The sequence below is a fragment of the Coffea arabica genome, chromosome 2c (genome assembly GCF_036785885.1).
Source record: "Coffea arabica cultivar ET-39 chromosome 2c, Coffea Arabica ET-39 HiFi, whole genome shotgun sequence".
Classification (NCBI taxonomy): domain Eukaryota; kingdom Viridiplantae; phylum Streptophyta; class Magnoliopsida; order Gentianales; family Rubiaceae; genus Coffea; species Coffea arabica.
In genome coordinates this window covers 37543013-37570220 of record NC_092312.1, presented here as the reverse complement: position 1 = coordinate 37570220, position 27208 = coordinate 37543013, and positions in this window count along the sequence as shown.

Below are 27208 nucleotides of genomic sequence, written 5' to 3'. Positions count from 1 at the left end.
TGTGCGAATTTTCAAATGAAATTTGATAGAAGAGTATTTTTCATGTGGAAGTTGAATTTTACCATTTTTTGTGTCAATCTAAGATCGTTTTGATATGTAAATGATATCCCAAAGTTGTTTTCCAAATCTGGAAAATTGACCCAACAATCCTTGTTTTTGGCCAACTTTGAGCTGCTATATCTTGGCGCTCAAAACTCTAATTCTAGTTTCGTTTGTTGTGTTTAAAACTTTGATTGGAACACTAATAGTTCTGTGAATTTTAGAGGCTAGTTCAGTTTCTGTGAATTTTGCCAAATTTTCAAAATTTACCAAAAACCAAGACTGAAACTGTCTTAGGAGTGTAAGTCTGCCACTTTGAGCTGAAATTTGATTGTCTTCCGTTTAGAATCTTGAAAAAGCGTTGATTCCAATGGTAAAAGATTTTCCATTTTTGGACCTCTTGAGTGCAAGATATGATTTTTCTAAGCTTAATGCACAAAGCTGAAATTTGCCGATTTCTTAGGAAATGAAATTTTGGAAATTTGACTTCTTATCTTGATATTAATCTATCGTTTTGAACCCGATTTCGTCGAGGAGATGAGTTTCATCAGTAACTTTAAAATCCACACTTTTGAATCTTAATTTTCGATAAAATGAAACCCTTATAAAGACATTGAGTTGAATTCTAAAGCAAGTGTGCATTCTTTCTTGTTTGATAAGGAATTTATGAAATTGTGAGGGTGATTATTGGTCACTTTTCTTCAGCGATCAAGAAGGTCTTGAAAAGAATCCCGAAGTAGATCATTGACGACTTTCTTTACTCACTTATTTTGATTGGTGAGTGTTCCATATAGGAGTATGTGACTTGAATAGTTTTATGACATGTTTACTCCATGGTCATTATGTGTTTAATTGTTAAGTGCTATCGATAATTGCTCCTATGAACCTTTCCACCATTTTAAGGCAAGTTTGTACTTTATCTCACTTGACCTACAAAAATGATAAATTTCTACCGTTAACCATGAACTACTTACCATTTACCGATTTATTTGATTATTTACCCTTTACCGATCTATTTGATTACTTATCGTTTACCGATTTACTTAATTACTTGACTACTTGATTATTTGATTACCATAAATTACATGTTCATATGAAACTACCGCATATTTCTTACATGTTTAAGTGTTAAGTGTTAATGATGATTGCTCATATGAAATTTCCCACCGTTTTGAGGCGAGTGTGTACTTTATCTCACTTGACCTACTAAAATGACAAATTTCTACCGTTCAACCGATTTACCGATTTACTGTTCAACCGATCTACCGTTTACCAATTTACTTCATTACCTGCTTACTTGATTACTTGTGCATGTTGTAAGTTCTAAACTGAACTGGATCCTGCCCTTGGTTACTAACCTGCTCGAGTCAGGACTGGGTTCGGTCGGGTAGGTTGGAACCCTGGGCCACCGTTTCAGTATACTCGAGTATTACCACTGGAGGGATAAGGTGATGGCCAGACAAACCGAGGGGATTTGAAGTTATAAGATGAAGTTGACCGAAATGGTTCCACTAGAACACCGTATCCTTCAATATGTGTTTATTTTTATATCATGATAATTGCCTTATTGTAAATATGCCAATGTGAAATCTTGAATCGTATATGTATCATGCTTAACTTACATGATTTATTAGAACTGTTAGTGTCTTGGAATCTCACTGGGCTGTTTAGTCCATTCCACGTTTTTGTTTTCCTTAACAGGGTTCGAGACCAAGGATACTCGTGAATAGTACTAGATTGTTTCTTTTGAAGATCTTAAGTTGTATTATAACGGATGGTTGTAGTACATATTCTTTTGGATTGTATCAAGCTTGAAAGCTAACTAATTATAAGTATGAAATATTTTGGAGTACTTTAATTATATAGTGAAAATATTTGAAGTATTTTGAGCTTTTGAATAATAAATTGTAGTAAGTCCCAGCGAGAGTTGGGCAGGCGTTCTGCAGATACTCTAGGGTTCGCCCTAGGGAGAAGTGGGGGCGTCACAAAACTCATTCTTATCCATCAAATTTGGTACACACAGCTCATCAATTAATCACAAGACCAAAATACGTAAAAAAACCCTAGTTTACCCTAACTTACGCTATTCCTTTAGAAAAATCATTGTATTAAACTTGAAAGCTAACTAATTGTAAGTATGAAATATTTTGGAGTACTTTGATTATATAGTGAGAATATTTGAAGTATTTCGAGCTTTTGAATTATAGATTGTAGTGAGTCTCGGCGAGAGTTGGGCAGGTATTTCGCGGATACCCTAGAGAGAAGTGGGGGCATCACAAAACTCATTCTTATCCATCAAATTTGGTACACACAGCTCATCAATTAATCACACGACCAAAATACGCAAAAAATCCTAGTTTACCCAACTTACGCTATTCCTTTAGAAAAATCATAACTTGAGTTATAAATGTCAAAAATTCATAAAACTTGGCCTGTTAAAAACTAGAATTCAAATACTAATAATTTTTAGAAGACACTTTGAAGAGATTCAATTCATAAGTTGGTCCAAATTAAGCCGTAAACTACTATAACATTCCTATTTTTACTTGTACAGGGCAGAATTTTTCAATTAACTTTGCAAATTTTCTAGTATTTATAGAAATTGAATAAAACACTAAATTTTATATCATAGGAAGCCCTATGAGTCTAGTTTTAAATGCAATAAATAGAACTCAATTCCGACTTTCCTATACGCAGTTATGGCCAATTTTCCAAAGTTGCGCAGAGCCTTCTGCGAAAATTTCTAGATTTTCTAACAACTTGATAATATGAAACTTTTCTTAACAAAATTCACTCTCTTGGCTCAAATTCAACCATTAAAGCAATCAAGAATCAAAGGTAAGTGAGTTCACATAAGGGTTATAAAGACAACTACAATTTCGGGGTCTCATATATAGGCTGATTCTCTACTTCTCATTCTGCTTCTTCAAGGAGCGTGTGCTTGCCCCTGGAAATTGCAAAGGGAGCTAGATGAGTTACCCTCGTTTAAACAACATTTTTAAATAATTACGCATTGCTACAGAGAGGCTAATAAACTGGCTGATCGGCTTGTAAATCTTGGTGCTGATGCCAACACAAGAAGGGTCTTTAGCAAATTCTCGGAGCTGCCTAGGTTGGTCAGGGGGGACATTAGGATTGTGACAGCCCCACCTCCCCCTAAGGCGAACCAAAGGGTTCGGCGAACCGCCTGCCCAACTCTCGCCGGGACTCAGTCGTTCACTAAAGTCCTGAATTAAATTACAGGATATATCTCAAATTTACATCAAATTCTTCAAGAATTACTTATCACATACGCAGCGGAAACTAATTCCCAAACGTGGAACGTACACGTACATCCATTCAAGTCCAAACATTCATACAAACCCAACTATTACACAAGAGAAATCTAAAACTCAAACTATACAGGAGATAATCCATCCAGCCACATGAATAAGTACTACAAACACTTCCTTCACCTCGAGCCCTGTGGAGGGGAATCAAATAGTTTGGAGTGAGCTAACGCTCAGCGAGTAACCAGTAAAATCAGTAATCAAATATATTTCACAATAATGCATTTCGATGATGTCATGATTCCGAGACCAAATGTACGTATTTTTGCTCTGGTGAGCCAGTGAAATCATTGCACTTAAACATCCAATGCTCAAATAGATCATATAACATTGAACAGTAAGAGAGAGCCCCTTTTTGAGCTCCAGATGAACATAAACAAGTGGTGGAGACGTTGGTGTTCAGCACAAGACTCCCCAAGAACTCATTGAAACCAAAACATGCCATCAACTCCCATGCAAGCACGCATGATATGCAATTGAATAAAGAATGCAGGAAACAGTTCATAAGTAGCTTTGGAAATAGTTTAGGGTCACTCACCAACCACGGCTCATAATCCTCATCCATCATAGACAGTTTCCTTGATCAAGTCCAAGGCCTTCAACTCAAACTCAAAGCAATCAAATGCTTTCAAAGATCGGACAGCATTTCCCCTTAATTTCCTTACTTTTCCATCCTACAAGCAACACTAATTCATCTCAAATTAACCTCATACACATCATTAACTATCAAATACACCTTTCGGCACAATAACTATAACTGAAGCTACACTTATCAGATTGAAATGAATCTTATGGAGTTTCGAATACAAGACATAACCCTACATTTCTTATGAAGACCTCCAAAGCCAAATCATGCATTTTCATGGTCAAAAATGGAAATTTCCACGAAAATAGAAATCTGGGCGCGAAACAGGGCTCATGGGCAGTCAAGGGTATTTTGGTCATTTTACATGCTATAATACTCCGATTGAGCTGAAATTTTGCAGGTAGCTAGCTAACTCAATTACCAACAACGTTCATGATTTGGGCAAAGGATGATTCGGTCTCTAACATGCCCAAATAATTTCGGTCAGAACAGACAAATTTGAAACCCTAAATCTGGAATTTCCGCACAAAACTGAAATTTTCCACAACCAATTACAACTAACATATAAAAGCCTAATTTTACACCATATCAAACCATTATTCATGGCCAACCACTAATGATCATATAAAATCAGAAAAATTCCCAATAAAATCTGAAATTTAACTAATTCTCCCTCAAACTACAAAATCTTCCATAAAATAACATACTTAGCCACTACAAACCACTAATTGACCATTATTAGGAACAAAAGTAAGTTTCCAAACAAAATACCCGAACCCCTCAAGAAAGGTAGTAAGTTAATGGTTTTTCTTCCAAACCAACTCCACCAAGACCTTCAAACTCCCTTAGCAAGTCACCTTTGTGGACAAATTCAAGATTTAATCGGTTGGTTTGCAAGATCTAAGCAAGAAATGAAGAATAAAAGTTGATGGTTTCTTTCTTTTCTCTCCCTAAGGAGTTCGGCCAAGAGAGGGGAAATTGGAGATGATTTTGGGTCAAAATTGTTCTTATTAGTAAAGGTAAGAAAGTTAGGTAAGTCAACCATCCAATCGGGTTGCGACACTTGGCACCTTTAATGGTTCAAGCTTATCCTTTTGTCTCTCCAAAATTAAACCATCTAAGTAATCTCTAATTATCTCTTAGCACCTAGTATATTAATCCCGGTATACAAAACGTAACCTAATCGGTCGAATTTATCGCACTTAACGCCACTAGCGGGTCCCACGTCCGATATACACTCTGTATTTCTTATGAACTAACTTATACTAAAAAAAAGGATTGGAAAACTATATTCACTTATCAAAGTCTCTAGAAAATTTTGATAATAAAATAAAGTAGGAAAATGCACGCGGAAAATAAAATAAATAAAGAAAATTTTCCCATTTTCTTTTCCTTCGGGCGTCACAATGATGGATAAATTAGGGTTTCCCTCTTTTCACAGATTGATAGGATGCCTATGTATGCCTCCTCTCTAGGGGGATTGTTTTTGGAATTTTAATAAAAGGTGACCATTGAGTTAAAAAAAATTCTTTTTGCCTTACATTTAGCTAATTTTTACTAAAGATTTAAAAGAAAAAAACCAATTGTACCTTTAATAATTTATTTTTTCTTGCATTTAGCTAATTGTTACTAAAGCTTTAAAGAAAAAACAAATTGCTTCCTTTTTTGCAAAATGTATAACAGAATATTGATTGCCCTGTCATGCCGGCCTTGTAAGTTTTTTTCTCTTTTTTTTGGAATTACTTACATGCAATTCCTTTTCTTGTTTATTTCTTGTGAGTACATGAATAATTCATGATATGGGCTCCTAAATTCCACGACAAATTCCTGTAACAAAAAAATGAAAGGAAAAAAAAACCATCTTGAGTTGTATCTTTGTAATACAACTTGCTACAAGGTGTTTACATTGTGAGCTTTACAAATCTATGTGTAAAAGAAGAGACTTGACTAGAAAAACCAAGTAACATCCTACTTCATCAAACCAAAACATAGAGAAACTATTACAAAAGCCTCTTTATATTTTTCTTCTTCAGATAATGGACAGAATTACATATCTAGGAGGGGAGAGGGGCCAAATAAGATACCAACAAAACTCAGATATTCTAATTAGTGTATAGTGGAATAGCTTTGTAGTTTGCAACAGGTGCAAAAAAGAGTTAAGTTTGAAAATAGCTTTGTAGTGAGCTCAAAGGGTAGAGCAGGGGGTCTAGCTTTGCTTTGGAAGGAGGAAGTGAGCCTACTGGATGTACAAGGTACTGATTGGTACATTGCAGCAAGGGTGGTAGACCAAGATACTAATAAACACTGGTAGCTGGTAGGAATTTATTCAAGTACGGAGGACAGTGTAAGAAAGCAACAATGGAAGACTATAGAGGAAAAAAAAGAGGGAATGCGGTGAGAAATGGGTGTTAGTGGGAGACTTTAATGATATCTACTCCAATGGGGAGAAATAGGGAGGGAGAGAGGTGTTAGAGGGTAGTTTTAGGGCCTTTAATAATTTTATTATAGGAAATGAGTTGGTGGATATAGGGTATGTGGGGGTACCATGGACCTGGAGTAATACATGGGAGAAGGAGGGGGAGATTAAGGAGAGGTTAGATAGATGTTTAGGTAGTGTTGGGTGGGTGCAGACATTTGAGAAAGCAACTTGTGAACATATTGAAAAGGAGGTATCTGATCATTGCCTTCTAATTCTGGACACAAACCCGCAGCAAAGGAGAGTGAAAAGGAGATTCTTCTTTGACCAATGATGGGCAAAAGACAAAGAATCTGATGCAGTAATCAAAAGAGCATGGGGGTGGAACAACATGGCTCAAGAATGTTTAGAGTGGTGAGAAGAATAAAGGAGTGTAGAATAGCATTGATTGAGTGGAATAGGAAAGTAAAAGGAAATGCAAAGGTAAAAATCCAGGAGATCAAGGAGCAACTAAAGGTCGCACGAGAGGAAGCTGATCTATGCAATAAAGGAGTCATTGCATCCTTGAAGCTACAATTAAGCAAAGCATATAAGGATAAGGAGCAATACTGAAGCCAGAAATAAAGAAGTAGGCGACTCAAAGAGGGGGACAAAATACAGCTTTTTTTCATCTAAGTGTAATGGCAAAAAGGAAGCGAAACAGGATCAGCATGCTACAGAAGACAAATGGGGAGTGGTGTAGGAGTGAACAAGAAATTGAAGATGAATTGTGCAAGCACTATATGGAGCTCTTCACCTCTACTGATCCTAAGGAATTCGATGATGTATTGCAGGGTATACCTTGCACTATTTCCAATCTCATGAATGCACAGTTGATTAAACCTGTGGACGAGATGGAAATCAAACAAGCCATCTTCTCAATGTTTCCTAACAAAGCTCCTGGAGTTGATGGTATGTCTCCATTATTTTTCCAAACATACTGGAACATCATTAAAGTTGATATTGTAAATGCCATTACCAGATTCTTTCATACTGGTAATTTACTTAGAATTATTAATGAGACCATCATCTCCCTAATCCCAAATGTTGATAATCCTGTGATGCTTACCAATTTCAGACCTATTAGCTTATGCACAGTGTTGTATAAAACCATCTCTAAGTTATTGGCTACTAGACTGAAAAAAGTTCTTCAGCACTGCATTAGCCCCTCTCAATCTGCTTTTGTCCCAAGGAGACAAATCCTAGACAATGTTATTATAGCTCATGAGATTTTGCATTTGCTGAAAAGCAAGAGGACTGGTAAAGTAGGTTTCATGACCCTTAAGCTTGATATGTCTAACGCATATGATAGGGTGGAGTGGAAATTTCTAGAAAGAATTATGATGCACCTGGGTTTTTGTCTTACCTTTGTTCACTAGATCATGGCTTGCATCTCCACAGTTTCATATTCTTTTAACCTTAATGCACAAAATGTGGGATATATTAAGCCTTCCAGAGGAATCTGACAAGGAGATCCATTATCTCTTTACCTATTCATTATTTGTATTGAAGGACTGTCTAACTTACTCAAGAAAGCTGTGGAAGGAAAGCAATTAACTGGCATCAAAATCTGCAAAGACAGCCCCACGGTTTCTCATTTATTTTTTGCAGATGATTCATTTTTGTGCTGCAAAGCAAGCAAATAGGAAGCTCTGAAGATAAAGGAGATTATGTAGCAATATGGACTAGCTACAGGACAGGTAGTTAACTTTGATAAATCTGCAATGTTTTTTAGTAGAAACACTCCCAACATATTAAAAGGGTACATAAGTGAGGTGTTAGACAACATGTGGGAGGCACACAGTGGGAAATATCTAGGCCTACCTATGACTATAGGGAGAGCTAAGAACTAGGTGTTTGGTTATTTGAAAAATAAAATAAATAGCAAGTTACAAGGATAGAAACAGAAGATGCTTAGTCAAGGAGGGAAAGAGGTTTTGATCAAATCAGTTATCATGGCAATGCCTACATACATCATGTCTTGTTTTAAACTTCCTAAAGGTATGTGTCAGGAAATTAGTGCTAGAATTGCCAGATTCTGGTAGGGGTGGGGAAAAAGAAAATAAAGTGCATTGGGTAAGATGGAGTAAGCTATCAAAAGTAAAAGGGAAAGAGGGGTTGGGTTTTAGAGACCTGGAAGCTTTCAACTTAACTTTATCCAAATTTGTTAGTAAGCAAAGTTTTGAGAGCTAAGTATATGAAAGAGGAAGATTGGCTAGGACAAAGGCCTCCTAATACTGCATCTTGGTGCTAGAAAAGCATTCACAAGGGGGGAGAACTACTTCAACAGGGTTTATGGAAGCGAGTGAGAGATGGAAGGACCGTGAAGATCTGACAAGATAGATGGATACCTGGTTCGGTTAATGGAAGAGTATCAACTGCAAGACCAGCAGATTGTCAGCTAGATTATGTTCATGAATTGATAGAGGAAGAGAAGTGGAAGACTGATTGTTTGCAGTATTGGGTTAATGCAGAAGATGCGGAACCCATAACTAGTATACCCCTCAGCTTATATGGAAGAAAAGACAGACTGTTCTAGAAACACAGCAAGCCTGGGGTATACACAGTTATGTTGCAGCAAAAATGGAAGATGACACCAAGAATCGAAGGTTAGCACCTAGCTCAGAAATTAGCTAGGAAGTTTGGAAACATATGGTGTGGAAAAATCTGTGGAGCTTTAACATTAAGACGAAGCTGAAACATTTTTTATGGAAGTGCCTACTAAATGGATTACCAGCTAATGAATCACTCTATAAGAGAATTGGGAAGGGAAGCAGCCTATGTAATTGCTATGGTGAGGATACTGAAACCACTGAGCACATATTCTTATTTTGTCCAAAAGCTCAAGTGGTGTGGAGGTTAGCTCCTGTGAGGTGGTAAGGGATAACTGAGCTGCAATGTAACATATGGAGATGGTGGGATGCTGTGATGCAATCAGCCATGGAGGAGCAAGGAATAGACAGAATCAAACTTATAGTGAACATATTATGGCAAATCTGGAAAGCTAGAAACAAGATGACATTCCAGACTGAGAATGTGCATGCAAAACTGATAGTGGACAAAGCACAACAGGAATGGATTGAATATGAAGGTGAGAATGAAACAGACACAAGAGCAAATCGTCCTTTCGTTCTTTCATTCACTTTTCATTTTTTTATTCCTCCAATCATTTTAAAATGCATTTTGTAAGTGAAAACCCATCCATTGACATTGTCACTCGTTCATTCATTTCATTCTTCCTCCTTCTGGACATTGGCCAGACTCCACCCGACAATGTGGTAATACTTGAGTATTACAAATTTTCACCTAGGGTCACCAAATCACCGGATCGAATCTGTTTTTGCCTCGAGTCGACAGGCAATGAAGGGCAAGGGCCTAGTTCAGCCAAAAGGCTTACATTCATGCACAACTAACATTTAATCATTTAAACATTGAAAATGTCACATTTCATTTAGGTTAAGTGCGATAAAGTACACACTCACCTAACAAAATTCATTTTTAACAAACATTTATCATGTAATCAAATATCCACCACAACTAATCATATAGTTAATGGAAATATAACAAACAAAGAACACTTACCTATTTAAGTAAAATAACGTCCAAAGTATCCTTTCGGATAATACCCTCAATCACCAAAGAACCCTAATAATAACCAAGGAAAAGTATTACAGTTAAACCATCCAAAGTTTAGATGAACCAAAGAAAATTTGATACAAAGTATAAATATGGTTTTGGAAGTGAATAGAGTACATTTAAACCAAAGGACATGAGTAAAATATTTGTAAAACATATGCTCGCTCGTAAAACTTTGAAATCTCCATTTGAGTCGAAATGACAAAAAAAACGTATTTCTATTAGTCGTAAATTTCATTTTTCCAAGGGTACAAGTTTCGGCCGAATTCTAACTTATATACCTTGACAAAAGAAGACGCAAATATCCTAGATGGTTCAAGTGGTATTCATCCTCAAATCCTTACCTACTTCTCGAGTGTAAATTTGGGCAGCACGCCCATTGTATTTACCTATTTTCTAGTCATTTATGGCTTCATTATTTTCCTCAATCAGTCCCAAAGTCACACAAAGATAATCTCATTACAATATCCGTTCAATAGGCTCAACAATCATCTAAGTACAACACAAGTATAATAATCCAATCGGAAATCATGTTTTGAAGGCAAAAGGCTAAATGGCAGATTCGACATCTTATAACATTTTACTCACAACTAAAGTTACATTTATCGGATTGGTGTAAACTTTATACTGGCTCGAAGCTAAGACAAAGGCCTACAATTTCATGAAGACCACTCAATCTAGTTCACAATTGATCTAGGTCAAAAGTACAGATTACAGAACCAAAATGTCCTTGTCAGTACAGTTGCCAGTATTGAATTCAAATGACAATAACTTAGGGTACACAATTCCGTTTGAGGTGTTTTCCGTTGTGTTGGAAAGCTGAAACATAGGGTTAAAAGTTTCATGTTTTGACCAAAGGCTAATTTGTTACGGATCAAGGTGAAAAATGCAGCCAGAATGGCAAAATGTCAAAACTGTCCACAGAAATCTAACTATGGCAGTCAAGGGTATTTTTGTCTTTTCACATGCTACAGTGCCTTGATTGAGCTAAACTTTTCTAGGTAGCTACAAAACATCATTTTCTACAACTTTCATGTTTTAACCTAAGACTGATTTGGCCTCCATCACGGCCGACTGAAACTGGGAAGAACAGGGTAAGATGAAAACACAAATCTGGAATTTAGTGATTTTAAAGTGTAAACTTCACCTTTCTAGCTTAAACCACTACTACAACTTCCTATACAAAATTATATACACCATATACCATCCAAACAACAAGAAATATAAGTGAACAATTCAAAATCCTAACTCAAAATTCCATCACCACAATCATTAAATTCACTTAAATTAGGTATCACAAGGCAAGAATACAAGTTGCTCCATAACTTAAACAAGACCAAGGGAAAGGGAGAAGATGGACAGCCATAATACCTCAATAAAAGGATTGCAAGGGATATCCTTCACCACTCCTTGTAAAATTTTAGCTCCCCAAGCTTCCTAAACTCTCAAATTAGAAGTTAATCGGCTTAGTTTTCTTGATTTCTCACTCAATCAAGCTAAGCTCAAGATGGAATTGAAGTTTTCTTCCTCTTGTTTTTCTCTCAAGGCTCACGGATGGAATGGCTGAAAATGAAGAGCAATTTGAGTGATTTTTGGTGATAAATATGGAAGAAATTTGTTGGTCAACAACCTTTGGATGACCGCCACTTGTCGCCATGAGATTAACTCTCAATTTTTCTTTTCCTTGGCTTTTTCTAGTCAATAATTTCGGCCAAGATGAACTGAGTAAGGGGCTGATATTTTGCACTAATATCAATGATATTTTATGGTAAGAAAGTAGTGGTCAAGTGGTGTGTTCAATCGGTAGTGAACAATACCCGTCAATTCAAACCGATTTTCCTTAAATCGCGTATACTAGGGTTTTATCTTATAATTCATTAACTTATTATTATCACTTCTAATCACACATTTAATATCATCTAAAACTCATTCTTAATTATGAAATTTGATACATACTCCATACTGAATAGTCACACTACGAAAAGGCGTAAAAACCCTAATTTGCGATAACTTAAAAACGAAAGGGAAAACCCTTAATTCTATGTTCATTTGCACTTATTGTGGGGTGATTGGGTAGTAAGGCTATTATAAAGTAATAATTTCCAAATAAAAGGGGATTTTTAAGGAAAATATAAGGGATTTTACAAGTCCTCACAATCACACTACCAAAATGCACACAAAAACACACACCAAAACCCTAGTATGCACAAAACCCTAACTTATGCTCTTCCTTTAGAAAAATCATAACTTGAGTTATAACTATCAAAAATTTATACAACTTGGCTTGTTAAAAACTAGATTTCAAATACTAAGAATCTTTACCAGACATCTCAAAGAGATTTAGTTCATAAGTTAGTCCAAATTGAGCCATAAATTACTACAACATTCCTTTGTTTACTTGTGCATGGCAGAATTTTCATTCAAATTTGCCAATTTCCTAGAATTTATAGACATTGAATCAAACTCTTAATTTTACACCGTAAGAAGCCCTCTGAGTCTAGTTTCAAAGCAACAAACGGAACTCAATTCCGACTTTCCTATATAAAGTTATATCCAATTTCCCAAGGCTGCGCAGAGCCTCCTGCGAAAATTCCTAGATTTTCTAACAACTTGAGATTATGAAACTTTTCTTAACAAAATTCACTCCTTTGACTCAAATTCAACCATTAAAATAACCAAGAATCAAAGGTAAGTGAGTTCACATAAGGGTTATAAAGAAAAGTAAAATTTTGGGGTCTCACAGGTTACCAAAAAAAATCAATTACCAATGTGCATCAACAGCAAATCCTTTTTTAAGTCATCTCGGAGACCAGAAAAAGTGTCATACTTTGTCCTGTCATTCATAAGTAAATCAATACCCTTCAACAATTCAAATCTATCCAATTCAATTTTAGATAACTCGTCTTCCGCCATTTTAGTTGTAACTTTTGAGCATTCTGAATTTAAATACTTATCCAGTGAATCTGTCATTCATCCCAACACCTTGTAAAGTGCTTGAAAGCTTGTTAGTTTCCTTTTTGTGCCACAATCATTTGTTGAAGATGAAACTTTTGATTTTGACCATTGTTGAGTTAGCAATGCTTCATTACTTCATCTTCCAAAGATCGTGAACCAGTCTCATATGATTCCTCTACATTAGTAGACTTTTCAACCTCAATTTCAGCATTGGCCTCAAAAGTAGTTTGGGCACCCTCTCCATTTACACGATTTTGTGAAAATAGTGTGCAGATATCCTCCCAATTTTCAACCACAATTATTTTTATAAGGAAGAATTTTTTGATTCTCACTTACTCTAGCATTCCATCTGTAGAGTAGTCCCATATTATCTCAGACCCAAAGTTACATTATTGGAGGGTATAGGATGTCATAGTGTTTCTCCCATGTCTTGAAACGAGATTAATATTAGCCTTTGTCACAGATATATTAAGCTTATCGGATAAAGCGTTCAATATTGCAGTGTAGGCTCCTATCTTCCATGCACATTTGCCATCCAATTTGTTTCCTTGGTTCATTTGGTCAATAAAACAGGTGCCCCTTATGCAATCCATTTCAGGAGTCCAAGTGAAATACCCTTTGCCTTTCCGTTTTGACCGAGATGTTGCTTCAGATGCCATATCTGAGGCAAATATGAACCAAAGAAATATCACAATGTTATGTTCTTAAGAACAGATTCAACAGCCACTCAATATGCACCAGAAAAATCCATACGTATGTCAAATGAAGAAACTTATGCTGACTTCTAGCTTTAATGTTAGCAATGAGTGAATTTTCTTAGGAATGAATACATTTGTCAAATATCTTATTCCTGATCATTTTTGACAATCTGCAAGGGATAGTAGTCATACTGTTGAGCATGATCACTAAGAAATGTTCCATATGATGAAATTATCTAATGATTAAAATCAAAAAACATGCAACGAACCAGTAAGCCCAAAATTTCTCACTAAAATTAGCCAAACTGAACAATAAGCAAAAGGGGTGAATAGAAGGCCTAATTATAAACAAATGACAATAATTAAGCTCGGATGCATTAGTTCCTAAATTAAATAACTCATGCGATATCAGTTTTTTTAATGAGATCTCAAGTTTTGCAATAGCTGATCATAAGAAGCCAATCACTGACAAAATTGGGACTTCGAGATAAAGACTTCGACAGTGACCCTGACCCCAATTAAACAAGCAAAGGATAGCTTGTGCTTTCCACTTCAAAAATTCCCTTGATGTTCAATGGCACATATTTCATATACATAGATGTTCTCATCTTCTATCTATTGTCCTACCAAATCAAGTTTCCATAGATGCTTTTCTTGGTTCAATAATTAGTAGAAAACCAGTATACTAGCTTACAGTGCTCAAGCAGATTGGTGTTCAAGCTATTCTAAATATTTGTGAATAACTAATGCATGTTTTTACCACAAGCGTGCAAAACATATAATGATGTCATGGTAGTCATGTACACATTATCAATTCAAAGGACTTTTAGTAAGAATCTATCTAGACTAATAGTCTTCATGAAAGGCAAGGCATCCAGACACTTGACAAATTGAACTGATTTCAATCATATTGATTTGGGCAAGAATATGCACATTTAATACAGAAAAGCCGCAGGTTTGGGGAGAACAGGTCTCGGGAGTCAAGTAAGAGGATTTTAGAATGCAACCTACATCAAAGCGGGATATCAAATAGCCAATCGCAAGCTAAATGAAAATTCCAACATCATCATGTGACATGTTCTTCAGAAACAGAACAATCAGAACAAAAACTCCAAAAATGACAAGCATATAGGCAAGCGTTAGACTTTATGCAAACATGGTCTCAAGATGGTGGTTTTTGGGAAGGAGGTGCTTTGTACTTTGTTCTTCAGAAATAATTTTCAGTTTGCATTATTCACTAATTTTTACAAGAAAAAAAGGGACAAATTGAATAAACAAACATTGGTACAACTCCAAAACTTCAAAATTGTAATATCAGCACTTAAACTTCATTATTGCTATTAATTTGAAGTGGTATTAGTAATGGGAAAGCAAAAGTTTAACCATGAATCTGGATAGATATGTAGTCTTCTCAAGAAAATAAATGATGCAAAAAGCACAAACCAATTCATTTTAAAATCATCTCACATTCGTATTATCCAACATTCAGTTAAAAATTACTGCAAGTTATGTGTAAGTACTTAGCATAATAAAATAAGTGCAATGTAACACAAAAGTGAATTTGGACTGACAACTCTATATTATATTTGATCAAAGCAAGCAGAGCCAAGATTCAATTAGCACTCATCATAAGAAAAAACAGGCATGAAAAGCACGCAAAAATCAATTAATTTGCACCATTTAATCAATTCTAAACTTAATAGTAACAACAATATATTAGTTTTTATACATCAACCCAAAAGACACTTCAAATGCTGGAACTTAACTATTCACCTTAAAGCTATATATAGATTCCTCCCCGAAACCAATTGGAAATTTGGAACATCAAGCATCAGTGGTCCAATAAGATAGCTACCGACAGACAACGTAAATGGCGGTACAATTCAACAATTATCCATCGGACCAAAAAACGATATTACAGCTCAACTCTCTAGTAGTATTAATATTCTAAAAACCTCATGTTTCATGGTACAAATATGAATTTCAATCCAAAGTAAATGTTGATGAAATACTTCTGTAACTAAGACCAGAAACAAAGTGTTATTGAGGTTAGTAAAGAATATAAATGATTTATATTGTTTAATTATCTTAGATGGGCTTATTTAGTTGTCAATTGGCATTCAATTGATAAAAATGGTTAGATTCTTTTATTTTTACTTTTCTTTTAGTATTTCTTCATACTGATAAAAAATGCATAATTATACATCTATCTCGTAATATTCATACCAAGATTCTCCAGATGAATATGAACTATTTTCTTCTTATATATTTTTCTTTTCTTCTAAGAGCATCTATTTTTTTATACTAAATTTTTTTACAATCTTAAAATTGTGGCTAATACAATTGATCACACTATTTCAAGTAAGAAATTGCTTCATATAAGAAACTTTGATGCACATAAGCATTGAGGATGGAGCATAAGGGTCGCTAAATAGTTTTAATCTGGAGTTTTTTATTTTAAGTGCCATTATTATTGGGATTTAATCATGTGGATGGTTTCATATTTTCAATTACAACTACAATTAAAATGCAATAACTCTAATTGAAAGATGGGTAATATGACACAACAAAAAATAAGTTCAAAAAGTGCATACAACTTACAATACCAAGACTCATCTTACTTTTAATATAGTAATAGGATCATCATATCACAAGGTAAGTTATTTAAAATATACCCCTATAAGTTTTGGATAACATTTTATATTTGCATCATTGGCTCTGTGCAACAAGTAGTCAATTAGTTGATTAATGCAAAAATATATAATACAAACAAAAAAAAATTGATGAAGAAGAAACTCAAAACTATCTATAAAATAAGAAAAAAATACAAAACAATGAAAAATCATAACATTTTGAAATAGACAATTTCCCTCATGACTCATTTCTGTAGTTCCAAATAAGTTAATTTCATCTGCAGATCTCAAATCCACTTTGATCAAGATCTATTCAAAGATTTCGAATCCAGGACTGCTCACTTACACTCCGTCCCCCTGTTCCACTCACCCATCTCTCCTCCTATTCAAACTAATAGATTACATGTTAAATGCTTATTTGAAAAAGTATGCTAATTGGATAAAATATGCTCGAATAGCCAAAAACTTATGATAAAATAAAACAATGGGAACCAACAAATGAGCGGTTCTTTTACTAGTTGGAATGTTCTTCTCCAAAATGTTGAAAAAGTCATAAAAATTCAGAATGCTAATACCGCTATTCACAATAATAAAAATAATTAACTTCGCACAAAAAATGAGATAATGTGCATTGCTCATAGAAATTTACAGGATCCCTAGTCACTAGTACCAAATAAAAAGAATTTGTCATTTATAGCAATTTATAGTATACATGTATGAAAGACTTTCTTTAGAAGCAGCGTACAAGTTTGTAAAACTTACTATTAAGTTATTGTTAAAGTTATCATTCATTATACGCCCAGAAAAGATATATTTGAAAAGACTAATAAGTCATATGCATAAAATGATCTCGTCCTGAAAAAAAAAAAAAGAATTAGCCACTATTCACTCAAAATGCACTTTGATTAATCCAAAATCACGAGGAAGCCTTATGTAACGAACCAAAGTTAATTTTGGATAGGAGCTAAACTTAATCAGCATTAGATTGCAAGTAGATCACAAAGCAAGCATTGAAATTAGGATAATTTGCCAAATTGGTCCTGAACTTTATTACTAAAATCAATTTTGTTCTTGTCACACCCCATTTTTTAAATAAATTTAAAAAAATAAGTTTTTTTATTTTAGAAAATGAAGAAAAAATGCCTTAAATGGTACTTAGAAAATGCGACAGTTTGGTCCCAAAATAATAGTCTAAAAAGGATATTTTAGAAAAAGAGAATCGTCATTTGGTATTGAATTTAGATGTACCAAGTCACCTAAAATATATTTTTTTCTAAAAACTAAAAAATAAATAAAACCCTTTTAGATGACTCAAGGTCTTCGAAAACAAGAGAAAATGATTCGGGAGTCACATTTGAATATGGAAAGGCAAAAATTTGATCGAATCAAATCTAAAGCACCATTTCAACCTAACCAAGGTTAGTTGCGTGATTTAGTCAAAAAATTTTCCTAATCTAACCTCTAAACTTATCACATTCGAATACTTCTATATGAATGCAAACCTAGACCAAGGGGTTATCGGGAGGGATGAAATATCTCTTCAAAACTTAATTGGTACTAATCACATTAATTGTGAAATTTAAGAACGATTCTTTGAAGAGGTCACAAGAAATGCAAAATATGAGACTCGAAAAAGAAAATTATGATATATATATATATATATATATATATATATATATATATATATATATATCCTAGAAGGGAAGTATGCAACATAACGGGTACGAGGAGTTAAAATTGGTGACACAATTTTCCTTCTTACAGAGGGGGACAAGAGCGTGTTAATGTTAAAAAGTCATACTTATTCATTCTCCATATTCGGAGGATGACTCTCCTAATCCAATCAAGCAAATGAACTACATGATCTAAATGAAATGCAAGTCTAAATGGTATGATTTGCACATATAAGAATAAAGGGATTAATATAGAGGATATTCCATGCAAATGAAAAAAATGTATGAAATGCAACAAATATCATACAAATTATGAATCTAGCACGCGAATGGCCTAAAGGGTCTAGTATTGGACTAACCTATTTCTATAATTTCTCACTAGCATTGGACTAGTGAGAAATTGGGAGAAAAATCACAACTAGAGTTGGACTAGTGTGGTGACATCATGCACTCATTATAAATAAATAAATAAAGCATATAAAGCATAAATAAAGCAAATAACACATAAAAGCATATAGAACGCATAACACGTAAGCATAATATCTAGATACAAAACTCTAAAAAAGTGAAAAAATACATAAGCACACAAACACACAAGTATGCTAGCAAATAAAATCTAATTATTACATTTGAGAGCCCTAACTACAATCTCAAAGGGAGATTTTGAAAATAATACACCTATCTATTACGTTTATCTAATTAATTACATTTTTAGCAAAATTAAAATATATCTATTACATAGCCTATCTAAATACATTTTCTTGGACAAAATGGTGAAACCTATCTATTACAATTTGGCATTCAAATGCCTCCCAAATAATCATCAAAAATTAAATAAAATAAATGAAAGCTAAAAAATGAATAAAATAAAAGAAAAGGCATTTAAAACATGCAATCATACATAAATAAAAACACATAAGGGTACATAAAAAAAACTTAAAGACAATAGAGGGCACCTCTCTTGAAATAATGGTTAAATGAGGTAGAGTTTGTTCTATTTATACTCAAAACCAACAAAATGGTCAAGGCACCAATTTAATTAACAATTTAAAAGAAAATGTGAACATATGGCAAATTCACTTTATTATTTTAAAAAAATACATGAATAAACATAAAATCCCTAAAATTTACTAATTAAATGCATTTAAATGAAGCATGATTAACAATTTAAAAAGATGAACAATTGTAATTAAGAAATCAAAACCATTAGGGACTCAATTGCAAAAAAAAATTTAAAGGTTTTGGGATTAGATTATAATTTTTAAAAATATTAGGGTCAAAATCAAGTAAAAATAAAGTTCAGGGATTAAAATATAATTAAATTAATTATCTAAGTGAAAGAAATCCAAAATTTTAGTGCTACAGTAATATTACTTGAAAGATCAGGGGCCAGATTGCAAAATTTGTTTCTGATTTCACAAGGAAAAATGACATTTGGGCCATTTCCATATATTTGGGCCATAACCCTTCTGCCCAGGGAAAATAAATGAATTTTTTTGTTAGAATAAAACAGATCAGCTCAACTTATTTTTACTAAACTAAACCTAATAAAAATGTTGAGTTTGAACATCAAAACCCATGGACAAACCCAACATGAAACCCAACACAAAATAAAATTTTGATCCAATTTTTAGTCCACAAATACAATAACTTCAGCCCAACTAACTTTGGAAGATCAAACCACAACAAAATAAAGCAAAAAATGAGAAAAAAATAGAAGAATGAAGATGAAAACCGTGCCAGAATCTTGTCGGAATCCATTTTTAAGGGCATTTAAGGCTAGATTTTGATATAAATACGCTCCTTACAGCCTCATGAGTTAATTTAAACATCAAACAAGACCATTAAACACTACAAATCAAGAGAAAAATGAAATCTAAGGTGCAAAACCTATTAAAACTCATGTAATTGCTTAAAATCTCATGAAAAACGTTAAATCAACCAAGAGAAAGGGTTGTAATTACCTAACGATGTTTGAGGACTCGAACCAACGAGAAGAAACTCAAGAAAAATGCTACCAAATGCGGAAAACAAATCAAACAAGTTCTTGTTGCAGAGGTCCAAGTGCTGACGAAGCTGCAATTTCGAGCTTGAATTTGAGGGTTTAATGATGTTTTTTCAGGAAATTTTCAAAACAAAAGCTGTTCTCCTACAACTGGAGATAGTGCAGAAAAAATAATATCATCAAAAGGAGATCAAAATTGGCTGGAATAAGGTGACGAATAGGGCTGTTCGATCAGCCCTAGCTCAGTTTTTTTGTTTCCAGCAAAAATTTCTTTTCTTCCTTTTTTCTCTTTTTCTCTCTCTCTCATGCCTAGCTGGCTTTCCTCACTTTCTCCTTTGATCCTAAAGACCCTCTCTTAGCCTTTTAAATGAAACAAAACCGATTAAAACCCTAAGAATAAAGGCTTGGATGAAGCCAAGTTTTTGTGGGTTACTGTCTATCTCAGTCCGTAGCTTTTGATAATGACAAAACAAATGGATGTTAATAATGTTATCTAAATAGGCTTTTTCAGAAATGGAGCAACAGGATCAAAAGAATAAGCACAAAGGATACTGAAACTACTGTCGGACGCACAAGAAAACTGAATCGGACGTCTGACAACCTTTGCGCATCTTCGGATGCATGAAGAACTTCACCCTCAGACGTCCGAAGATATTGAGTCACTCCCTCTAAACTCATTAACCTCGATCGGACGCACATCATCAGAGCATCGGACGTCCAACAAGCGTTGCGACACTTCGGACGCAAAACCTTGAAGGCACTGGACGTCCGAAAAGAATTAAAGAAGAATTCTCAGTTTCACCTTGTACCTTCGGACGCAAAGATTGAAGGTACCGGACATCTGAAATAATTCAAGAAAATTTCTTGAGCTCACTGCCTACGTTCGGAATAAAGAAATTGGTCTACCAGACATCCGACACTACCAACGGCTAGTTGACTCTTTAGTTGCCTTCTATCCCTTGAAAGCATTAATTGAAGAACTTTTTGGTCCCATATAAATAGAACAAAGTCAACCAGTTCAAAGCAACTTTGCACATTGAGACTACATCAGATCAAGAGTGTTTTTAGTGGTAAAATACCCTTCAAAGAGGATTTGTACTCTTAGTTGTGTAATTTTCAAAAAGCTTTTCTAATGTGATTCAATTATTTCAATAGTGTACCTTTGTGAGCGTTATCCAAGTGATAGTAAAACTTCCTTGCTTGACCAAGTGTAACTTGGGACAAGGAGGAAGTGATCCTTCACTTGTACACAAGAGATTGGTTGTAAATTGATCAACTTGAAAAAGCTTGCTCTATAAAGTGATATTCAAACTCAAAAGGAGTTTGGCATTTGGTTTAATATTCTATCTCTTTTACTTACTATCTTGATATATAAATTGCTCATCTCTTCTACTCACAAGCACTTGTACTTTCTCATCAATTACTCCATTGTATGGTTTTTTAGAAAAAGAAGGTAAATACTCAAAAAATGACTCATAACTTAGCCAGTTTTTAAACTACCTAATTCAACCCCCTTTTTAGGTTGTCTTCGATCCTTACAATTAGTATTAGAGTTTGGTCTTCTAGAGATTAACCTCAATCGATTTTGAAGTAAAATGACAACCAATAATGTCATATTTTTTTAGGGACAATCCGTCACTAGACCCCCAATGTTCAATGAATTAAATTATGTAAGTTGAAAGAAAAGGATGATTATCTTCTTACAATCTATTGATATCGAGCTGTGATTTATTGTCAATGAAGTTCCATATGATGCCTCAATAGTTGATAAAGTCACTCATAGACCAAAACAAAAAACTAGAAATGAATTGACTGGTGATGATAGAACCCACCTCACTTTGAATGCCATGACTATGAATGTGTTATACATTACTCTAGATTCAAATGAGTCTATTAGAGTCAAGGGCTGTAGATCCGTAAAAGAGATTTGGGATAAATTTAGAGAAATCCATGAAGGGAGTGAGAATGTAAGAGAACAAAAGAAGTCGATTTTGGTCACTAAGTACGATTCTTTTAAGATGAAACCTCATGAAAACGTTGATAAGATGTACTATAGATTCAATAATCTCATTAAGGATTTAGAAGTGTTGGAAAAGGAATACTCTCTAGGTGAGAAAAATAGAAAAATTCTGAATGCATTATCTAAGGATTATGAGAGTAAGGTGACTGCCATTGAAGAAACTAGAGATCTAAATTTCACGCCTATTGAATCTCTAATTAATTTTCTAATCTCTTATGAGCTGAAACTCAAGTCCAAGGTGCAGGAGAAAGAAGATGCAAAGGTGAGAAAGAGCATTGTTCTAAAGGTCTCGCAAGATGAAGATAACTCAGCTTCCTTGGATAGAGATGATATGGAAGGTGATGACAGTGACATTACACTCATCACAAGAAGTTTCAAAAGAATTCTTAACAAAAGAAGATTCAAAAAAGGAAGACCTAACAATCCATTCCCAAATCAGTTTAACAACTCAAGGAACAAAGGGAAGCAAGAGTTCAATAAGAAGCAAACTGACAAATGCTTCGAGTGCGGCCAACCTGGATACTATGCGAGTGAGTGTCCAATGAAGAAAAAAAGAAGGAAAAATTGAATGAAAACCAAAATTCAACAACTTCCAGATCACCTGGAATGACTGCAACTCAGAAGATGAAGTCGAAGAAGAAGAGGAATCTGCCAAAATGGCTTTCATGGCCATTGGTGATAAAGAGGTAATTACTTGTAACTCTCAAACTGATAGTGATAATAAATCTGATGATGATATTAATTCTTTTATGGAAAGAATGCATAATAACTTGAAAGAATTTTATGTTAGAAATAAGGAATTAAAACAAAAGATTAATTTTCTGATTCAAGACAATACAAATCTTTTTCGACAAAACAAGAGTCTGGAAAATGAAAATGAAAACCTGAGAAGAATTGAAAATAATCTACATGTTGAACTCGATAGAAAAATAAATTTCTGTGACATGTTCAAAAAGGAACAAGACAGTTTAAAAAGAAGAATGGATAATCTTAATCAGCTGCTTCAACATAAGAAACAAAACTATTTTCAAATGAATGATACAAAACCTCATTTTGGCATTCATGAGAAAAGGTTGAATTCTAGTACAAATAAATTTATCGTTTATAATAGAAGGCAAATCAAATTTGTTAAACCTGTCCATGCGAGTAACTCACCGACTATGTGCAGTTTTTGTTGTCAAATTGGTCACATGAAGAGTAATTATTATGTGAGGAAAAATATAAAAAATGGTATGAAATGTATGTGGATAATTAAGCATAATACTAACTCTCAAGGAGCCAAAATGTAAAGAATGCCAAATATTATCTTGTGAACTTTTGTGTAGGTGAACTTGGTGAATATTATCAAGGAATCAAAATAGTTTATAGATAATGGATGCTCAAGGCATGTGACTGGTGATCCATCACAATTCATCAAATTCAAACCAAAAGCAAGTGAAAAAGTAACTTTTGGAGACGATAACAAAGCCAAAACTGTTGGAATTGTTGATGTTGGTAAGAATGGTCAAATCTTTGTTCACAATGTTCTTTTAGTTGACAATTGGAGTTATAATTTGTTAAGTGTTAGTCAATTGTGTGACAAAAATCTGTTTGTGTTATTTAAAAAGTATGAATGTCTTGTCATTGACTCAAAGTTCAACACTATTTTTAAAGAAAAAAAATTAATGACATTTACGTAGTTATTCTGAAAAATGTTGACTCTCATAATCTTAAATGTTTTAAAATTGCAAATGAAGACCCTTGGTTTTGACATAGAAGACTTTGTTATTTCAACATAGATTTGCTAAAAGAGATTTCCAAAAAAGAACTTGTTAGAAAGTTGCCAAAAATCAAATTTGAAAAGGATAAAATATGTGATGCTTATCAATTTAGAAAACAAGTTAAAATTTATTTTAAACCCAAAAAATGTGTTTCTACCACAAAACCTTTGAAATTTTTACATTTTGATTTATTTGGTCCTACACAAACTACCAGTTTATGTGACAAAAGATATTGCGTTGTTGTTGTTGATGATTATTCTAGATACACTTGGATGATATTTTTTGCACACAAAGATGATTCTTTCAATAAGTTTGTTTCATTATTTGCAAAGATTCAAAATCTGATTGGATTGAAAATCATCAAGATCGGAAGTGATAATGGCTCAGAATTTCATTTTTGTAGCTTTCCAAAATTTTGTGATAACAACGGAATTACATATGAATTTTCAATTGCAAAAGTTTCCCAACAAAATGGGGTTGTTGAACGAAAATATAGAACACTTCAAGAGACTGCTAAAACCATATTAAGTGAGTGCAATTTATCAAAATATTTTTGGGTTGAAACCATAAATACAGTTTGCTATACTATGAATAGAATTCTTTTAAAACCAATTTTGAACGAAACCTCTTATGAGTTGATGTTTGATAAAAAATCTGTTGCTGGATACTTCAAAGTCTTTGATTACAAATGCTTCATTTTAAACATCAAGAAACATCTTGGTAAGTTTGATAAAAAAAATCTGATGAAAGAATTTTCTTAAGGTATTGAGAGAATAAGAGAGGTTTTAAAGTTCATAATCGAAAGACTCTGGTTATAGAGGAAACTATACATATTACTTTTGATGAATCTAATAGTGATATTTTCAAAAGTTGTGATGAGGATGATAATGCAGGTGCTCAAGAAGGACTAAAGAAGCTCACAATCAATGACCAAGACACTGCTTCACCAGAAAATGACTCAAAAGAAGATGATACCCAAGACAGTCCAGCACTGGAAGACAATGACAAAGACGTTAGTACACCTAACAATCTTCCAAGAGTCTGAAAATTTGCTCAAAACCATCCTAAGGAGCTCATCATTGGTGGTCCATCAGAGAAGGTCAGAACTCGTTCCTTCTTTAAACAATTGATGGATAATTTTGCATTAGTCTCACATTTCAAACCCAAAAATGTTGTTGATGCCTTAAAAGATGAGAATTGAATTTTAGCTATGGAAAAGGAACTAAATCAATTTGAAAGAAACAAAATTTGGACATTAGTTGAAAGACCTCAAAATCATCCTATCATTGGCACAAAATAGATTTTTAGAAACAAAATGAATGACAACGGTGAGGTAGTAAGGAATAAGGTCAGACTTGTTGCTAAAGGATATGTTCAAGAAGAAAGAATAAATTTTGATGAAACATTTGCACTCGTGACTAGGCTTGAATCTATTAGAATGTTTTTTGTTTTTGCATGTTTCAAGAATTTTAAACTATTTCAAATGGATGTTAAAAATGCTTTCTTAAATGGCTTTATTGATCAAGAAGTGTATGTTGATCAACCTCCTGGTTTTTGAAAATGAGATTTATCCAAATCATGTGTTTAAACTCTCAAAAGTTTTGTATGGATTAAAACAAACTCCAAGGGCATGGTATGAACATTTAAGTGATTTTTTGATTGAAAATGACTTTAAAAGGGGCATTGTAGATACTACTATTTTCACTAAATAAAATTCACGTGATCTTTTAATTGTGAAAATATATGTGAATGATATTATATTTGGTGCTACTAATGAGAGTTTGTGCAAGGATTTTTTCACAATTATGCAAAAAGAGTTTGAAATGAGTATGATAGGAGAGTTAAATTTCTTCCTTGGACTCCAAGTGGTTCAAACCCAAGAATGAACATTTATTAATCAAGCCAAATATACCAATGAGTTGCTCAAAAGATTTGGAATGGAAAACTCAAAGTAAGTTGGAACACCTATGTGCACATCTACTAAGTTTGACAACGATAAAAAAGGTATAAAGGTTGATGAAAAGAAATATAGAGGTATGATTGGTAGCTTCTTTACTTAACTGCCAGTAGACTTGATATCATGTTTGTTGCGTGTTTGTGTGTTCGTTTTCAGTCCTGTCCAAAGGAATCTCACTTGAATGCAGTAAAAAGAATTCTTAGATATCTAAAAGGAATTTTGAATTTTGGCCTATGGTATCCTAAGTGTCATGAATTTCCTTTATGTGGATTCTCGGATGCTAATTTTGGTAGTTGTAGGATAGATAGAAAAAGTATAATGGGTATATGTAGTTTTCTTGAAAATTGCTTAGTATCTTGGTTTAGTAAGAAGCAAAATACTATTTTCTTGTCTACAACCGAAGCGAAATATGTTGCCGCCGGTGCTTGTTGTGCTCAATTATTATGGATAAAAAATACATTGAATGATTTTGAATTGATGTATGATTATGTACCTATGTATTGTGATAACACTAGTGCCATAAATTTGATCAAAAATTCCATCCAACATTCTAGAACAAAGCATATAGACATAAAGCATCATTTTATTCGTGATCTTGTCCATAAGGGTGAAATTTGTGTTTAATATGTCTATTCAAAAGATCAAATTCAAGATATTCTCACAAAAGCATTACCACTGGATCAATTTGTGTCTTTGAGAATAAAATTGGACGTTTCAGAAAAAATACTCTAAAAAATTCTCTGGTCACTCTTTATCGAACGTCTGATGTGCTAGAACAGACGTCGACAGTGTTCATGATCATTTTTTCAGAAAGTTCTGGTTCGGACGAATGTGTCGAATGCTCTACTTCGTTCGGTCATCCGACACTCAAAAATTGCGTCTTATAAGGAAGTCCTGTGCGTCTTTCAGTTCATTCTTACCCTTTGTCTCGAACGCAACTCTTCATATTCTCTCGCGTTCAAAATTCAAATTCATCTCTCTTCGGAACAAGTTTTAAGAACTCTGATCAACACCGTTATATTCCTATTGCGCGTTTATTGCTTATCATAACTTCTCTCAACTGCCAACTGCACTATAAATTTCAATTCTCACCCGAAACCCTAACCACTCAAATTCACTCTCTATGGACGGTTCAAGCATCCATTGTAGTTCATACTGCACTTTCCATCTTCTGATACTTATTTGCATTGCACTCTACAACAAAAAACACACTGCATTGCAATCATGGTGAGAATTAGAGGAGGGTCTGTGAGTGTCCGACGCACCTTCAGGCTTAGAGATGAAGAGGATGAAAACGTTCAGGTTGTCGAACCTTCCACCAAATCACCCAAAAAGGGATTTGGAACTTGTGGTGAAAAAACGAAGCAGTGTGCAAAGAAAAAGTAGACTGCTCGAACTAGAGAGCCATCTGTTGAACAGATGGAGGAGCATCAAACTGAAGAGTATCCAGTCAGTGGCAGTG